Source organism: Meles meles, chromosome 11, assembly GCF_922984935.1.
Source record: "Meles meles chromosome 11, mMelMel3.1 paternal haplotype, whole genome shotgun sequence".
NCBI lineage: Eukaryota > Metazoa > Chordata > Mammalia > Carnivora > Mustelidae > Meles > Meles meles.
Window position 1 is genome coordinate 36,541,031 of NC_060076.1, and position 12,652 is coordinate 36,553,682.

The 12,652-nt window shown below is 42.2% G+C and overlaps 1 protein-coding gene across 9 annotated transcripts in view; it reads right to left on the reverse strand.

The window, feature by feature from the left end:
* NPR2 (natriuretic peptide receptor 2) overlaps nt 1-12,652 on the reverse strand; it is a 51,009-nt gene that overhangs the window by 21,074 nt on the left and 17,283 nt on the right. For 6 of the 9 annotated variants that reach the window (XM_046023430.1, XM_046023426.1, XM_046023425.1 and 3 more), the window contains one exon: nt 1,043-1,115. The gene's annotated coding sequence lies outside the window, so the exon portion shown is untranslated. Of the gene's footprint in view, nt 1-1,042; nt 1,116-1,984; nt 2,027-3,345; nt 3,405-12,652 lie in introns of those variants that run through there. The other 3 variants (XM_046023431.1, XM_046023427.1, XM_046023429.1) reach the window with 2 other exon arrangements.

Genomic DNA, 12,652 nt, shown 5'->3' on the forward strand with positions numbered 1-12,652 from the left:
TAAAAATACAAAATAAAAAAATAACAGAAAACTAAGTCCCAGAAAGGGAAACCACTCCTCTTTCAATCCTACATGGCCTTCTAAGAGCAGAGACCAAAATCCAGGTAAAACTCCCATCTAGATATTCTCAAGGTGGGGCTCTGTATAGATTCTGTGCTAACTCATGAACTTACTACGAAGCCATGTTTTTAGGATAAAAGACCACCAAAGTCAGAGACAAGTCTCTCTGGAACACCTACAGACCCTAGTGAGGACGAACACCACTGTTGCCCAGACTCCCACACAAGTTCGAGTACACGATATGTCATTATTCTGAATATTAAGAATAACTCTTAATTATGTTATGGATTAAACTTTCAATCATCTTGCTCCTTTCCTTCCCACTAATAGTAGAAAGTGGGAAAGGGCAGGTAAATAAAAGTTAATTGCTTAATGCAATTTCTTATTACCACCCAGTGAAAGGTTTTTGGTTGTTGTTGTTGGTTTTTTTTTTTTTCATTTTTGAGGAGAGGCTGAAAATATTATGTAAATGAGAACTTTGGTTGTCTATTTATTCCCATTATCTAAGCGGTCACTGTTCTCATTGATGTGGACAAAAAGATTTTGGCTGTATTTGGTGACCTCATTGTAATTCATAGAAAACCTGAGCAATCTAAAGACCCTGCTAACCTGACCAGCACCCAGCCAGGCTCCACTTTTCTCTCGGTAGGGTTGGTATGGCCTCCCACTACTTCACAGACACCACCTATAATTTCTTCTAGAATAGGGCCCAGCCCAAACACCTCTTTTCTCATCCACTACAAAACTGCCAAGCATCAAATCAACTAGCTGCTAAAAGCTGCTCTGGTTTCCAAAATGCCCAGTTCCTTAGCAGAAAAAAAAAAAATCCTACCTCTAGTCACACTCAGGCCAAATGAAGCTCAAAACCCTTGCTGAGTTCTGGGGCCACCATGGGATTTGGGCTCATGCTAATTCTCTCCATGGCAGGCCCTGAGGCCCCAAACTGACTCCCCATTCGGTACTGAACAATGTTAGAAATTACCTGATTTCACAGCTAACTCTGGCCCCTGAGGTTTGCTCCGCACCAGACCATGCCTCCAGACCATGTCTCCAGACTTGAAGCGTTCCAGGAAAACAAGAACAAAAACAAAACAAAACAAAATAAAAAACATAAACCACACACCTTCCAGTCTTCTCTCTGCTTGACTGACCTAATATGCAGAAAAGGCCTTTAACTATGTATGAATTTTCTCCTGCACACAACACGGACAGGTCTAAAGGAACCTGCCAACAGAGGGCAGAGAACAGCCATGGAAAGCAGAATAAAATAAAGGAGAAAAGATACATTTCAAAGCAGCCATTTCAATAAAGGGAGAGGAGGAATCAGTGTAAAGAGAAACACAGTGAAACATATTGAAGGCAAAGAGAGAGTTTACAAAAATTCTACATTGCTTCTTTTAGCCCCAGTGAGGGAAGAGAATCCTGAAAACAGGTCAAACTCCATTATCACTCATGTAGCCCACTCCTCTACACCTCCTTACTCCCCTCATGCGCTATACAGCAGTGCACAAAAAGGCTTCAGACCGTGGGTCCAGTTCACCTTCTCATAATATTCAGTATCTTTCAAGAGCTGCTATTATTGTTTAAAGGGTCAGGGTTTTTACTTTGTATTCACACATCATTTTATTTTATAAGTTAAAAAGATTTTGAATTTAAAGTACTTTCAAGGGTGCCTGGGTGGCTCCGTGGGTTAAAGTCTCTGCCTTCGGCTCAGGTCATGATCCCAGGGTCCTTGGATTGAGCCCCACATCAGGCTCTCTGCTCAGCAGGGAGCCTGCTTCCCTTCCTCTCTCTCTGCCTGTCTCTCTGCCTACTTGTGATCTCTGTCCATCAAACAAATAAAAACTTTAAAAATAAATTAATTAATTATTTTTTAAAAATAAAGTACTCTCAAATCAGAAATCAGTCCCAGCTTCTAACTTACCTGTCTAGATATGTATGCTGAAAGTTGAACTGGTACCATACTCTGAGGGCCAGAAACAAGAGTTTTGTGAAAAAACAGTTCACATGGGTGGTTTTTCTAAGGATTCTTGAGTTTAAGAATGTCAGGAGGAGCAACTATGTGTTTATCTTCACAACAGTTCATGCCCCAGGTGAGTCCTATTTTTTTACCCATCTACTCCATTAAAGCCTGGACCTGCACCTCTATGCATTCCCAGTGGTTTCCATTGTTCTTCCACACGTGACATGTTTTCCCAGATACAAATACTGCTTCTCTATGTTCCTAATACCATCCTTCAGCATTATTACCAACCCCAGTAATTACTTAGCTCCACTGGGAGCACTGGATAACATAAAGCTTCAGTTATAATATTCTCTATTATATTTCTTTCTCCACTCCACTGAAAAGTCTACTGTCTTTACAAAATCTTTCACTGAGAAAAAGAGACATATGTTCCCTGCCCCACAAATATGTCACATAAAAAGAAGTAAAGAAGGGGTGCCTGGGTGGCTTGGTCAGTTAAGCATCCAACCCTTGGTTTCAGCTCAGGTCCAGATCTCAGAGTCCTGGATGGAGCCCTGTGTCAGGCTCCATGCTCTGTGGGGAGTCTGCTTTATAGTCTCACTCCCGCTCCCTCTCCCTCTGTCCCTCCACCCACCACTCACTCTCTCTCTCTCTCTCTCATGAATAAATTAATCTTAAAAAAAAAAAAAAAGGCAGCGGCAAAGGAAACATGACCACAACAGCTTCTAGAGAATGGAAATGTATTAATCACTTTTAAAATCTTTCACTCTACTTAGAATTTCCTAGAGAAGCCAGAGACTGGGAAGAGGAGGAGAAATCTGAAACAGGATCTGACAAAACTGTGCTCTTTTCGCATGGCTACAATATGTCGTGAAAACCAAAAGAGTAGCTAGCTGTGGCCATGTAGAATTGGTTGGCAGACAGACTAAAAGCAGGAAGACCATTCTGAGGCTCCTGGAGAAATCCAAGCATGAACTGCTAAGTACCTGATCTAGGGTGATGGAATAGTAATGGAGAGAGAAAAACAAATATGCTATAATCAGAAGGAAGAAACAACAGGACTTGGTGGCAGACTAGAGCCATAGGATGAAGAGGAAGAAGGCAAAGACTCTGCTAAGGTGGGGGGTCTCACAGGTAAAGGCCAGGTGGAAAATGTAAATGTGAGAAGGAGCTGGGGGTCTGCAAACCCTGAAGCCCCTGTCCCATCAGATGTGGATGCCCCCACTCTGGGATGGAGCCCAGAGTCATCTGCTGGTACAATTCTCCTTTAGGACTGTTTTGACAGCATCTGTGACGACTCTCTGGGGCTCCAGTCTCACCTCCCTCCAAGTCATCCTCCACGATGTGCTCCGATGCCAAAGTGACCTTTCGAAACAAAAACCCAAGAATGTCACTTCCCTGCTCAAAATCCTTAAATGGTTCCCCATGGAAGATGTGTTTTTCAAGCTGTTATTTTTAGTATCAAAACCCTTCCTTCAAACCACAAATTTAAATGTAAAACAGAAATGAAGCCCAGCTGTTCCAGAAGCAATAGCAGTGGCAGGCCCAGACATCCATGCCCCCTGCCCTTCGTGGGTCTCCACACAGAGCCCCCAGGCCTCTGGACCTCTCCCCTTCACACGTGGGGAGCACCGATTATCCAAAATGTATGTATGTAAGATGGTTTCAAGGAATCCACTTCCAGATCCTTGCCTTCCATATGTACTCTTTCCTAAATGCTGCCAAAGAACAACCTTGTGCTCACACAGACCTCCTGCTTTAAGAAAGAAAGCCACGTCCCTCGCTCATGCCAAAGCTAAGGATGAGGAGTTGTTCTAGGGAGTGAAAACTGATGGGACACCAAGCAAAGGGATATATAAATGAAGACATTGATCTAGGAAAACTTTGAAAGATGAATCAAGGTGCCTTAAATTGAAAGGCTTCCTGTCTTTTCCCCACCCTACACATAATTCTGTAAAAGGTAAAACAGCATTGGAAATGGCAGGTTTAGTGGCACCTGGGTGGTGCAGTTGGTTAAAGTGTCCAACTCTTGGTTTCAGCTCAGTTCGTGATCTCAGTCAGAGTCTTGAGATCAAGCCCTGTGTTGGGTTCCACACTCGGTGCAGAGTTTGCTTAAGACTGTCTCTCCAGGGGCGCCTGGGTGGCTCAGTGGGTTAAAGCCTCTGCCTTCAACTCAGATCATGATCTCAGGGTCCCGGGATCCAGCCCCGCATCGGGCTCTCTGCTCAGCAGGGAGCCTGCTTCTTCCTCTCTCTGCCTGCTTCTCTGCCTACTTGTGGTGTCTCTCTCTGTCAAGTAAATAAAATCTTAAAAAAAAAAAAAAAAAGAAAGAAAGACTGTCCCTCCAAGGGCACCTGGGTGGGTCTGTCGTTAAGTGTCTGCCTTCGGCTTGGGTCATGATCTCAGGGTCCTGGGATTGAGCCCCTCATCGGGCTCTCTGCTCAGTAGGAAGCCTGCTACTCCCTCTCCAACTCCCCCTGCTTGTGTCTCTCTCCCTGTCAAATAAATTAAAAAAAAAAAAAAGACTGTCTCTCCATTTCCTTCTGCCCCTCCCTCTCCAAATAAATAAATAAATCTTTAAAAAAAAAAAAAAAAAAAAGCATGTCTAGCCCAGACTGGAATTCATTAGCCAAAGAAGGATACATTGGTGATATATTTTGCCCTAAAAGTAACTGAAATACACTAAAATAATTGGATTTTACTATATATAAATTATACCCCGGTAACTTAAAACAAATAAACTAAAAAAAATGTAACTGGAAAGTTCTGCAGGTCATCAAGAAATTCATTAAATAAAAACCACAGGTAAACAGGTAAATAACTTATTTAGTATTTTGGTGTGCTTTATAAAATAGCTAAAAGTCTACTTTATTGAATTGCCATGAGATATCTGTTACAATTACAGTCAATCCTCAGTTCATTCTGACTTGTAAAAATGATCAGTGTTTTCCATCTCCTATTAACAATACATAAAGGTAAGCTTGGATTATAAATGCGAGATTTCAACTTAAAATTGTGTAAGGGGGTTATTATTATTTTAGGGAGCTCAGGAGCAAAAAAGTTAAAGGTCTGTGGCTCAAAATAACACTATGAGGGGTACCTGGCTGGCTCCGTCTGAAGAGCATGCAACTCTTGATCTCAGGGTCATGAGTTCAAGTCCCACGTTGGGCATGAGTCTACTTTAAAAGATAAAATAAAGCAACACTTTAAAAATCAGTCACTACACAGTGACTCTTGATCCTATCAAGATGTTAGTCTCCCTTCTGCTTATAAATATTTTAAATAACAGCAACTTATTAACTTAAAATGAAATTCAGAGATAATATAAGCTATCTATACACATAATTTCAAAACACCAATAAAATGTCCTAGCTGTAATAGAAAACAGAAGTAAAAGACAGTAACTGGTGGTAAAATAGTAGGTATTTCAATACATAAGTGATTGGACGGACTATGATAGAAGATTCAAGGAAGTACTCACATGTTTGCACCTAATTTTAAAGAACGAGTAAGTAAGGATTTAAGAGATCAGAAGCCATTCTACTAAAATAGATTAAACACCAGTGTTAGGACAAGTAATAACAGACCAAATTTATTTATATACGATACCCTACACAAATGTTTGGTGCATTTGAGAATCATACAGAACTCAGGAAATCTAAATCATGCAGAATCCAGAGCTTTTGACAACCAAAATGTACTGCCAGTGTTGAAGTACAAAGACTGACAAAATAAAATTCCTTCTCTTGTGGAATACATGACCTAGTAGCAAAGGTAGAAAATACCTGCTTTAAAACAATACTCTCAGTTACATGGATCTGCTCTCACACTGAAGTCTAGCATCTGTGGCTCCAACTACTAACAGGACACTAGCACCCACCTCCCATCACTATAGCAATGAAAAATGTCCCACAAATGTCCAAAACCCCTTCACGAGCTGTACCACTGCTGTTAAGAGCTGCTGGCCTCCAGGATAGAGAACAAACTCGTTAGCCCATGGGGATCTGTGTGCCAGCTTTTCTTTCCTGCCTCCTCTGCAGCCACTATGCCTTTGAAACATACAGAACTCTCTGTCGTTCCCTAAGTGGGCCACACTACTCCATCCCTTGTTTTTTTTACAACAGACTGAAATGTCTTTTCTTCCCTTGCCTTCTGACTAACTACTCATCTTTGAGGCCTTTCAGGCCACTTTTTGTAACCCTTACTACATCGTCTTTCAAGTAGGTAGCTACTTTCTACCTACCCTGCTAGACTGTGAATTCCATGAGGGAAAAAATTCTGTCATGTTTAATCTTTGTACCTCAACACCAGCAATACATTTTAGATGTCATATCAATGTTTTACCAATGAAAAAGCAAGGGGACAGTTGAAGGGATTCACTTTACAAGAAAATGAGTTATTTCCTCTGAGACAGCAGGGAAAAATGGGACAGGATACAAGGATGGAATTAGTGATATTTAACTTCTTTGTTGAGCACTGAACTCAGCTGGGCATAAACATAACCTCCCACCCTATCACAGTCTTAATCTGTGCCATGACAAATGTCTTCTTCTCACTCACCCGTATGGACAGACTCTATAACTCTCGGTTACCTTTCTGTTCTGTAAAAACTCAATCCAATCCAACTGGTTTAAAAGCCCATCCCAGGTACAGTGAGAACTCATCTCCTCCCCTTTTCCAGCCCAAGCTTAAGCTGTGGCTTAAGGAGCCTGAAGTTGAAAGGGGACTATTGTCCCTTCTATGGCTTCTCCTCTTCTGCTTCTAGTTCTCTAGAAGGTTCTCTAGGAAGGTTCTAGCTCTTCAGGGGTTGGGAACCAGGAGGAGAGCAGAAAGGAAAGAAGTAACAGTCTCTTTACTAAACGAGGCAGTTATTGCAAAGCACTCCTGGCCGTGGTTGACAGGCCATTAGAGCCTGTTGCTTGGCAGATATCAAAATGCCAGATCTCTCATACGGTGCTCGTCTGAGCTCTTTATAAAGTCCCATGAGGACTCTCCACTGAGCTGTGCTCTAATGTAGACAATCCTGTTCCAAGTCATTTCTCTTAACACTCCTAACTTCCGTCCAGCAGGTAGCTTCTTGTATGGGCTACCAGCAAGATAGATGAAGCCCAGCTATCCTTCTCAGGGTCCCTTTGACCACAAGAAACACAAATAACCTTGCTAAGCCGAACACAAGGAATACAGGTTAGTCCACTGCTAACCCCCTTCCCCTGCCCTACTTCTCTCTAATTGCCTTTCCTCTTCTCAGATAAATGCAGAGCTGAACAAATCCACCGTCCAAACAGTCCAACCAGAAAATGAGAAATCAGCAGCCTTTATACAGACTCTCTTCGATAGCTTCTTGCTTGGTTTGGGGGCTAAGGAGGGGAAAGCATTCCCTGCTAGGGTCATAATGCCCTCCCCCTTGAGTCATCTTACATCTTATGCAGACTGGGAGTGAGGTGGGGTAATGAGGTGTGGCTAGGGTGGGGCTAGTGGCTGGAGGTTCCAGGGCCAGTTCTGCTCCTTCTTTATAAACCCTGGAGAGAGTTACTGACCCCAATTACTAGCAACTCTCTCTAGAATATGTGTTACTTAGTGTTTCTTTGTCCCCCATCTTTGGACCCTAGTCACCAATTCCAGGGCAAAAGGAAGGACTCAACTCAATATCTGCTACAACATGCTGAAATGAATGAAAGGGTATATGGAATAAACAGCTCAGCTGCATTCCTAAACGAGGAGGCAAGGTCATCTTCTGAGTGACAGAAAGAACCAGGAGTTAAAAGTTCAGGCAGAATATGGGGCACCCAGGTGGCTCAGTCAGTTAAGTGTCTGCCTTTGGCTCAGGTCAAGATCCCAGGGTCTTGGGATCGAGTCCTGAGTCAGGCTCCCTGCTCTGCCTACTTCTCCTTCTCCCCGACTTGTGCTCTCTAGCTCTCACTCTCTCTGTCTCTGTCTCTCTCTCTCTCTCTAATAAATAAATGAACAAAATCTTTAAGAAAAAAGGTTCAGGCAGAATAAAGAAGACAGACACAGAATGTGCATAGAACATCAGATAAAAGCCATGGATAATTTCCCCTCAATTAAAAAAAAGGCACAGATACATATTACCCACAAAATGCTGCATATCATTTCAGGGGCACAAGGATCCAGGATCTCTTAAAATATCCAAAGGGGCCAAAGGACCCCAGATTAACAAAATTTAGGCTAAGAGAAAGCAAGCAGGAAGGTAACAGTTGATCGTATATGTAGGAGGAAGGAATGGTATTTATGCAGGTAAAGCAAATGCTAGAAGGTCAGAAATTTAGGGACATAAATGCCCAGAAGCAGTCTGTGTCAGATGCCAGTTTTCTAAACGCAATATTTAATCCAAACTATTCTGATTGCTTAACACTATTCAATTTATTTTTTAGTATCATGCCATGATGCATCCTTCTATGTAGTAAATATAACAAATAATCGAGGGACTTCAGAAAAAGGACCAGATTATGCTTTAAAATATAGTTGGGGTGCCTGGGTGGCTCATTGGGTTAAAGCCTCTGCCTTCAACTCAGGTCGTGATCCCAGGGTCCTGGGATTGAGCCTCACATCAGGCTCTCTGCTCAGCAGGGAGCCTGCTTCCTCCTCTCTCTGCCTGCTTCTCTGCCTACTTGTGATCTCTGTCAAGTGAATAAATAAAAAATTTTTAAAAAATTAAAAAAATAAAATATAGTTGTTAGACTAGAAATCAGTAACACTGATTGCCTCTATAAGGGGAATGAGTATCTAAGGGGCAAGAAGGGACATATTTTTTAAATTATATATTATTTTGTATTTCTTTAATTTTGTAACATGTGCAATTATTACTCAAAAACTTTAGTTGAAATTTAATATTAACCATAAACCAAAAAGTATAAAAAATATAATACTGATAAAGTATACTTGATACTTTAAATATATTAAAGGAAGATAATGGGACATCAAAACGAAAGATGGCATTTCCTTAAATAGGTAAATCCACATGATGTGTTCCTCACAGCTGCACTAGGAATACTTAAAATATTAGATAGTGTGGAATGATGACATCAGAGCTGCTGTAGATTAAATGTTGGTGTCCTCCCAAATTCCTATGTTGAAATCCTAACTTCCAAGGTGATGGTATTGGGAAGTGGGGCCTTTGGCAGGTGTTTAGATCATGAGAGTGAGTCCTCATGAGTGGGATTAGTGCCTTTATAAAATAGACACCAAAAAGCTCCTTCACCCATGTGAGGACACAATAAAAAGACCACTGTCTATGAGGAAGCAGGTCCTCACCAGACACAGAATCTGCTGGCACCTTGATCTTGGACTTCCCAGCCTCCAGAACTGTGAGAAATGAATGTTTGTTGTTTATAAGCCACTCCATCCGTGGCGGTTTTTTACACCAGCCCAAATGCCCTAAGACAAAAGCTGAGAGGCTTCTTCTGAAAACCAGTGACTTGGGGCAAAAACATCATCAAGTGTTATGGAAAAGTGTAATCCAATATTAGCAGATCTTAGAGTTAGGACTAGAATGTTTTTACAAGAAATGGATACTTAAACTCTCCAAACATGATTCAGATAATTTCATGTATAATGTGATAAAAACAAAGCTAAGATTCGTTGGGGTGTCTCTGGCCCAAGAATGCAGTCATGAAAGAAATCTGGTTATCCACAAAGCAATCTTGGCCAAACACCAGACAAGACAAACCATAAGGTTGATTTAGACTCTTGCTTGAGGACTGAGTCTGATTATTAAAACACAGAAGTACGTACATGGACAGTCGGATGAGAATAGGGCTCTAAAAACAACAAGTGTGATATGTATGACTATAAGACGGGAGTCTTATAGTCTTCCACGGGAGTAGATGAGTCAGACATCATCCTCAAACACCTGCTAGGTCCCTGAGAGAGAAAAATGGAGTAGTAACACGATGCCAGCTTCTCCAGCCAAATGACAGCTGAGAACCTCTCTCATCAGCTATTGAGAGTAACAAAACTGTCTAACAAAAAGGCAATAGAAGGTTGTCCCTCGTGTGAGGTTCAGAAGAAAAGAACCCTAATGTTTCTCTTTCAACTCTAAGCTTTACAATAACCTGGCAGGGGTCAAATAAACAGATTCCAGGATCCCCAGACTAAAACCCCCTTATAAGGAAAACGAACATAAATGTACTTTGTAAACTGTCTTGCATTGTATACGTGTTAATTATTATGGTAATTATCAGAGATATTTACCACCCAAAAAAAAACTAGACCTCACCATCAGCAGGTTGAGGTCATATTCTGGAAGGTGAACTGTTTTAAAATAATGAGATTATTTGTTTTTATAATAGTGCACAAAGGTTTTCAACTTTTCATCTCTTCATTGCAAAGTCTGAAAAGAGGAGCCAGTCAGTGACACATGACCAAAAGAGTTTAGTAACTGTGAAGTTCAGTTCAATATAAGAAATATTTTTTGAGGGGCTGTCAGAAGATACAAAGGTAAATGAGAATACAGTTCCCTGCCTCACCCACACTTAAAAAGTATACTAACTAGGGGGCACCTGGCACCTGGGTGGCAGCCCAGGTCGTGATCTCAGGGTCTTGGGATGGAGCCAGCCCCATGGTGGGCTGTCTGCTTCCAGCTTCTCACTTACCCTGGCCTCTGGTCTTCTCCCCTTGTTCCTTCCGCCTAGGGATGGACAGAAGATTCCTGCTGTTGGGATTCTCTGGGTTGCCTCACCTTCCCTTGAATGGCTTCTCAACTCTTCCTTAACTTTTATAGCTAATTCTCTGGATGAAATTCTCTCTGGTTTAAACACTTAGAGTGACTTCTGTTTTCCTGGCTGGAACCTAAATGTGGCAACTAAGTAAAAAATGAATTTACTGGTATGGAGAGCAAAGACCCTGATTCCAGAATCTGCTAAATTCAAAATTAACTGCTATTGATGTGAGTCCAGATGAGTTATGCAGAGAAGCACAGAGAAAGAACTGATTTCCCTCTTTTCCCAAAAGAACACAGGAGAGAAAAAAAGTTTGGGGAAAAGAGAGAGATGGGAGCATTATGGGTTTTCTATTCCCCATCCTCAGGGTAATATGGGGAAAGGGCTGCTGAAAGGACCAGGACATAATTGAATCCCTCCTTAAAATCTGGAATGAGTCAAAGAATGGATCTGCATAGGACTGGATTAAGGCCTTTAGAAACCCAAAACACTGAAAGATTATGGCACTCCACCCCCCCCCCACCCCACCCCCACGAAAACAAATAAAATCAATCCTTAAGTGTAAAGAAGTATAACAAATTGATTTTTAACAAAGTAATTACTTTCATATTTTAAAAAATACATCAGATCAGGGCGCCTGGTGGCTCAGTGGGTTAAAGCCTCTGCCTTCAGCTCAGGTCATGAACCCAGGATCCTGGGATTGCCCCGCATAGGGCTCTCTGCTTGGCCGGGAGCCTGCTTCCCTTCTTCTCTCTCTGCCTGTCTCTCTGCCTACTTGTGATCTCTGTCTGTCAAATAAATAAATAAAATCTTTTTTAAAAAATATATCAGATCTTATCCTCTAAACCTATCTGATAGCCGTGCTTGGCTTGTACCCTAGCCACACATCCTTAGTCTGCCCATTGGGTCGTCCAGTGATGAGTCTGTGCAGCCTGCCTTGTCCACAGCTCCAGTGGCCAGCTTCTCAGGGATGGCGCATTACATGTTTCTATGGGGATGCAGGGGGTTGGAGGCTGAGTCGCCTGAGGGCCCAGGAGTAGAGAAAAGGGACTCTGAAGTTCACATGGGCCCAGATGGAGCTGGTGTGCCAACAAAGGATCTATGAAAGAGCAAGAGGATGTGCAGGGGTCACCTGCTGGTGTAAGAGTTACAGTGGATGTGTTTCCAAACGGTTATCCATATATGGAAAAAGCTAAAGCACCATCCAGCAAAACCACCATCTATCAAAACCACCACTGGCCATCATCTTCTTAGAACCGACCATGGGGGAGGGGAAGGCATGACAAGCTACTGCAGAGAGGAAACAACTAGATGAGACCAATAACAAGGGTATAAGCCTCCCCTATAAGGACCTGGCTGTGTACAAGTTCTGACAGAGAGAACCAAATAGGCAGGGAACAGGCATAAAGCCCAGAGATGGAGCTTTGAATTGGACTGGGAGTTGTAAATCATGAATCTTAAGTTTCCACATGCACAGGCACACGAGCGCGCGCGCGTACACACACACACACACACACACACACACCCCCACTGAATTGAACCAAATATACCAGAAAGATACAACACTAAGTTTTCCTCTATTAGTGTGTCGGAGGTGGGGGGGCAACATCAGCTCTGAAAACAAAAGTTAAAATCTCTGCATGTCCAAGTCTGTGACTACGCAATTACATATTGACCCCCTTCCATGATTTTAGCTCGTGCCAGAGGTTGGTAATGCCTGAATCACCATCTCCAGCTTTACTTGCCTTCTTCCTCAGGTGATTCCTTCTGCCAAGAGTACCCTCCCGACTCCCATCACATATTTTGAATATACAAGTTTAACACTTCAAGGTCTGGTTCAAGTGCTGCCTTCTGTCGAGAACTGTCTTACTTGAACCTTCACAGTGTTTTATCTGCCTTTCTTTCATGGAGGCTTTCGCGTCTGGCCTCATAGAACAGTATGAGTATA